We start from the raw sequence: 6,583 nt of genomic DNA, 5'->3' as shown, positions 1-6,583 counted from the left end.
AAGGCATTGTGTTAATGTGAATCCACCTGCTAACTTTTTGATTGTAGCATGGTAAGTTCTTATTATTTAACGTTTTTGCTAATCTAAGCTAAGTATTCATGTTTCCACCAAAGCATTTTCTAATAGTGGATTGAACAAAAAAACATCTGTGCTCTGCATGAATTATAGATGTCCCCTGATTAATGTTTGTAGACAACATCTCTAGCCACCATGACTACCTTATGCCATTGCCTATTCAAGTACCCTACCTTATGTAATACTATATTAAAATGTGCATTAGAACAAATTATTACAAATACTGTTACAGCATTTTTTAAGGATGCCAAAGGTTTTATGACAGGTTTTTCAATAAATAATATTCTGTCTTCGTTATAGTTTTCAGTGTGTTTATGTGAGAAGTGCATGAAAACTTTGAAAGGTGGGAGGTTAAGGGTCACGCTAAGACGCGCTGGAGAAAAGAAAGGAGAACAGAGATGTGTGTAGAGGGATCCCTACGGAAGAGGATTAGGGCCACTGGTGAATAAATCTTTTTGAGTTCTGACTTTATTCTCAGAATTCTGAGAATAAAGTCAGAAGTGTGGGTACCTGTAAGGGACCAATGAGGGGGAGTAACTTTGCATGATGTAGCCGGAGAACCACACACTGAACATGTCGGATTTAAGTGAGGTTTGGGTAGTCAAGGGGTTCCAGAAGAAGCAGTTACATTACTGGAAGAACAAAAGGTGAGTAAGAGAGAATTATACGTTGATTTGGTGCCTGGTGTTTGTAAAGACTACGGAAATGCTGCGGATATGAAATGCACACACGAGTTAGCTAGCAACATTAGCATGTTTTTAAGCTAATTGCATGTTTCTGACGTCCAGTGTCCGCTGATGAGACACTTGTTTTAGTGCCAATTTGTTCCTGGTGATAAGGCCGAGATTTCGGCAACGGGTCTCTACGCCGACTCGTCCCCAGCGAACAGGGTTTTCGATGTTATGATGCTTCATCCATACACTGTGCAAAACAAAGGCCAAAGCTAACAAAACGGTCGTACTGCGATCGAGTTGCGAAGTCAACAAACACCTCAAACTATTTCTCGGTATAAACACTTTAGAAACAAGCAAGCCACACATCTGGGATTATCACAAGTTAATTAATCCACCAATTAAACTGGGCTGTGGACAAAGAGAAGTTAAATTAAGCAATTAAAGGAGTATGACAAGGAGTGTACGAAGTTACTGGCAGACATTGTATGATTTCAAGTTTATATAAATATATGCACAGGTATTTTACTCCTTCGAATAAATTATCCTTTCAATTTCCTTTTGAACCATTGTATTTAAAATGATTGAGAGATCTGGTAAGTCTTGTCTATTTGTCAAAAGGTTTCAGTTGGATTGACACAGAGCCTACTTTGAAAAGGTTTGATTTATGAGGCTTAACCTTATTATTTATGGAATGTGCACTTTGGAGATAATTGTCTTTTTTTCTTTGTTCTTCTTTGCAGATTGACAGCAGTGCTCATGTGTGATGCAACGCTGGCAAATGACATCCCCTCCTATGGAGACCGAATCGCCCTCTTCAATTACTGTTAAAGCCTCCCCTCAATAGGATTTGATCAGTTTTGCTCCTCACAACAATGCCTGCTATGTCAGATTTGGATGAATATATCAACCTCTACTTCAGACTTTCTTTCAGTAACAAAGAAATACTTGCAATGTTAGCACACAACAGTCAAATAGTAGTAAGTGTCCGGACTTTAAAGAGAATTTGTAGAAGACTTGGTCTGTTCAGAAGGAAGAACCAGTCTGACTTGGATGAAGTGCTGGCTTTTGTTCAACATGAGATCATGACCAATGGACAGATGCAGCGTTACCATTGGCTACATCTTTGTGCAGTTCAACAGGGATTTGTTGTATTACAAGATACCATCAGACACATCATCAAATTGGTTGATCCACAAGGTGTGGAATTAAGACGAGCCAGATGCTTGAGAAGAGATCAATACAGCTGCAGAGGGCCAAATGCGCTTTGGCATATGGGTGGCTATGATAAGTTAAAGCTCTATGGCATTGCCATCAATGGCTGTATAGATGGGCTTTAGTCACTATGTGTTATGGATGGAGGCCTATACTATGAACAGTGATCCTAAAGTAGTTGCAAGTTACTTCATCAAAACAGTTTCAAGCATAGGGGGATGTCCAGAGAGGATTCATGCAGACAGGGCAACAGAAAATTGTTGTGTAGAAGAAATGCAGATAATTTGCAGCGCAAAACTTTTAACTTCTAACTTTTCAGGATGATGGCCACTTCACAGGCGACTTTTTGGACAAAAGTCTCATCCAATTCTGTTTCCTTAATCTTGTTCAGGTAATATTCTTTCCTCACCTTCTGAAATGAGTCAGTAATAAATGGAGTATAGTAATAATGATAACAGTTACATCGGTTACAACCCTGTTTGCAGGATTTGCTCGGCTTCACTCTGCTTAAGGGGCTAAGCGAGAGTTCGAAAAGTGAAGCCGAGCAAAGCCTGGAAGCATTTCCTGCCTGTTGGGCCCTGTCCGGGGCTTCCCCCGGGTAGGGCCACAGTGTCGCTGGACCCCCCGTCTCAGTTCCAAGGTGTTACGCTAATATATTATTGTGCTGGGGGATATGAGGAATGCACTTCTAACTTTTCTCAGTTTCCTCCAGTTTTAAATTTTAGGAGGAGATGAGGTCCTGGTCCACACCTGCGGATTACCTGGTTTGGGGGGCCCGTTGCTGTCCCTGTCCTTGTCCACCTGGTCATACTTCTGACCTAGTCTAAAAACCAAATAGCCTCTGGATTTAGCCCAGAGAAATGTATTAATTATTCCAATTGGACTCTTAATATCTCACCCGGCACAGCCAGAAGAGGACTGGTCACCCCACTGAGCCTGGGTCCTCTCTAGGTTTCTTCCTAAAATTCGGCCTTCTTAGGGAGTTTTTCCTAGCCACTGAAATTCAACACTACTGTTGTTTGCTCCTTGGGGTTTAAGGCCGGGTGTCTCTGTAAAGCACTTTGTGACAACTGCTGTTGTAAAAAGGGCTTTATAAACAAATTTGATTGAAGCAGGAATCCATGTAGGCCCAAAAATAATGCCACGACCCTGCAACATCATGTCACACATGAGAGACGTAACCATATTGTTTAGATAAGAAGCTCCCTAGAAATCAAAAAAATATGTTCGGTCATCGAGCGCAGCCATGCAGCTACCAGTGATTTGCAGTGTCTCGGTTCAAATATTTTAAAGTTATTTTACAATAAAACATCTTGCTTATTTTGCATTTAATGAAACACTGTAACATGATAACTATGATATGAATTTTCAATTAGTGCCACAAATGACAATATAACAGATGATTGATCAGTTACAGCTTCATACAGATTAGTTTGCTTTAAACAGTGATACTGTAGTAATGTAGCCCACAGTCAATTTTTCACTGCAACTTTTGCCAACCTGAGAACTATCTTAATGTCCACAGAGTCAGTGTTACCCTTATGCACACCTAAGGACATTTTAGTTTTTTGCCTGTGCCTTTTGCATATGTGCCTTTTTGGCCATATTTATCTAAAGATTTTATGCTGCAGTTATTGTAGCATGAAAAAAATTGTTTAATTAGATTCCATTGACTTTTTGTCATGCATTGTTTTGAAGAGGTGGAAGCTGAAATGTAAAACTGGAGCTGACAGCTCAATTGCATTAGCAGAAGAAGTTGACAGCTGAAACATGTTGCTGACACAGCTGAATGGCAAATAATATAAGTCCTGCATATAAGCCCTGCAATGTCCTGTGACTCCCTGCAGTGCCCTGCTATGCCATGAACTACTACAACTACTATTTCTAGTCACTGATCCATTATATTTATTGTGACTATTATTGCCACTGTTCATCACACCCCCAACCGGCACAGTCAGACACCACTGAGATAACTCTTCTTATGATTTGATACTATAAATAAAATTGAATTGAAATTGAATAAGTAAAAATAAAATGGCATAAAAATGTGAAGGAAGTAATTTGTATTCATATCTGATGTAAAACTCACTATCCCCCTGTTAAGATACACTTACTGTCTGGCACTTTTATTTTGAGAAACTAGATCCATCTCTAGTTTTCTGTTCATGTACAGTGAACATTCGAGATTTTCATTCAGAGCCTCCTGTTAGGATACAGTTACTGTATGCACTGACATAAAGTATTAGTTAAGTATTACGGTATCTGTGCAGCATTGTTCTGTGTGCCCGTGCTGTTTGGTGAAAATGCCATTCTTTTGCGGCTTAGTTTCAGACCATGATCAAGTGATGATGCGGCGTCGGGTCGGCCATTTGTGATTTACTAATTTCCAGAGTTGCACAGTGCTGAGGATAGACTGAAACCAGTTGTCAGTGTACTCCTAAAGGCCAGTCTCCGTGTAACAAAACTGTTTTTGAACTGTGTTGTCCCCTAATGGAGGAGAAAGGATTGGATGCTCCAGCAGATCCACTTGATGCAGCTGATCTGTACATCATGTTAAGAGAGGGAATACAGAAAATTATTTGATGTGTTTAATATGAATGGATGTTGGTTGCAAACAAAATGCCAACTCTTAAGAGATCAAATTAGAAAACTACAATTCAAGACCCTTAATAAAAATATCAAAATTGTAGTTACATTTTTATTTAAAAAGGTAATTAGTCAGTTTAAGTTTTTTTTCTTACAAAAATGGGGACAAATGAAAGTGTTAGGTACTATACAATATGCAGTGAGGACATGAGGAATAAACTGGGTTATAGAGCTTGTAAGCAGTGAAAGAACTTAAGATGGTTTAAAGCGCCCATATTATGACTGCTTTTCAACAAGTTAAAATAGGTCTATAAGTTCCATTAAACATGTTTCTGAAGTTGTTTGCTGGAAATAACTTGTAGGAAAAGATTCTTACCTCCCTCTTTTACCCTCTGTTTCAGTCCCTTTCAAAGTTTTCTGTTTTCTGCTGCTCATTGCATATTCATTAGCTGCTGCTTCCTTTGCCCACGCCCACTCTAACTGTTACTATGGTAGCGGGGAGAGCGTAGTAGTAGCATGGCTAGAGGTTAGCGTTACCTTGTACTATGGCAAAACACTAGCTAGCTAAAATGTTAGTTTGCCAAAACATTTCTTGGTTAGTTCGTGTAGAATTGCAAAATAAAGACAGCTAATTGTATAGAACTACTTACATGTCCCTCGTCTGCAGGTATTCCTCGCAAAGTTGGAATTGCGCACTCTTAGCAAATGTTTCTTGGCTAATCCTGCCTTGTACTGACCGAAGTTGGAGAAACAGCCCGTCTCAAAGTGGTTAGCACAAATCGATTTTTTTTGACAACTGTAGCAGGGACATTACCTTCAAAAATGAATTCAAGCCTTGCCGCTCTTCTGTCCTCTGCGGCTAGGACGCGATGAAGTGTTTTGTGCTCCTCTTTACAGCCAACAACAGCACAGTTTAAGTGGTGCTTCGACATGATGCTTCTGAATCAGGAACAACATGGAGGATATCAGAAAAGAAGTTACTGCTGTACCTGGTGGGTGGAGCCTATAGACGGTGGAGACATTAGGTATGCTCTGTTGGGAGGGGGTGGAGGGTGGGAATATTCAACTTTTTCGGACGGTGACGTCACAGTCCGAGGAGTTTTCTAACAGCTCACCCAGAGACTGAGAACAGAGGACATTCAGAAACCCATATCTCACTCAAAACAGCATGGATGTTTTTCTTTCAAAGTTTTTATGCGTGTGGAAGCACCAGAGACACAAAAGAACACCCCAAAACCCAGAAAAATAGATTTTTTCATAACATGGGCACTTTAAAACAACCCACCTTAGTGTTATATGTAAATTAAGTTGTTTTATTTTGCCAAATCTGTATCAAAAATATAGGCCTTGCTATTCCATGTATTCCTAAGAAATGTTTGACCCCAGCAACACCATTTTGATGTTGTATTTATCTGATCATTGTGCATCTACTATTAAAACGTTCAGCATAACTGTTTTAGGTTTTGTGTAAGATCAGCTCTTTCTAGGTAAATTGCTAGCTCTGTTTAATTGTGACTAGTTGACACCTTGAACTGGGTGACTTGTTTTTAATCCCAGTTGAATGCTTTTTTCACACTTGTCAAATATGAATGACTAATAAACACTTTTATTGAACTGTATTTTAAACCTCATTTACCCCATCACTTTTACCCATATGGAAAGAGAGCTACATCAACATTCAATTGAATATCTGAATGCAAATGTGAAAAAGTAACATTTTATTAACATAACTTCATATTAAACATTTTATTGGTTATACGATATAAGATGGTTAAATCTCATAATCACATAGCCTGGTCTGTAAAGTGCATATAAACAGAATTGACTTTTTAAACTAACATTTGAAAGTACAATTTAACATGTTTAGAGTAAAGAAATCTCAACTAAAGAGATGGTCACAAGCTAAAAGTGCATGAACACCACATGACCAGTTCTACATAAATGCAGTATATGAAGCATGCAATTTTATATTGATGCTTTCAAAAATAGAATATATATCCTTAACATTGTCTCATATAGACTCTATCAATGCATCT

The 6,583-nt window shown here is 38.9% G+C and overlaps 1 long non-coding RNA gene across 1 annotated transcript; it reads right to left on the bottom strand.

The window, feature by feature from the left end:
* Positions 1 to 4,316: 4,316 nt before the first annotated feature.
* Positions 4,317 to 5,528, bottom strand: LOC105008129. The gene is made up of 3 exons (XR_827612.3): positions 5,198 to 5,528; positions 4,924 to 5,027; positions 4,317 to 4,502 (listed from the first exon to the last, which is right to left on the bottom strand). It is a non-coding gene; the product is annotated as an uncharacterized LOC105008129 (long non-coding RNA).
* Positions 5,529 to 6,583: the final 1,055 nt, after the last annotated feature.

Source organism: Esox lucius, chromosome 16 (assembly GCF_011004845.1).
Source record: "Esox lucius isolate fEsoLuc1 chromosome 16, fEsoLuc1.pri, whole genome shotgun sequence".
Classification (NCBI taxonomy): Eukaryota; Metazoa; Chordata; class Actinopteri; order Esociformes; family Esocidae; genus Esox; species Esox lucius.
Note: the sequence above shows the minus strand (reverse complement) of the source record. Positions and strands in the feature narration are given on the sequence as shown.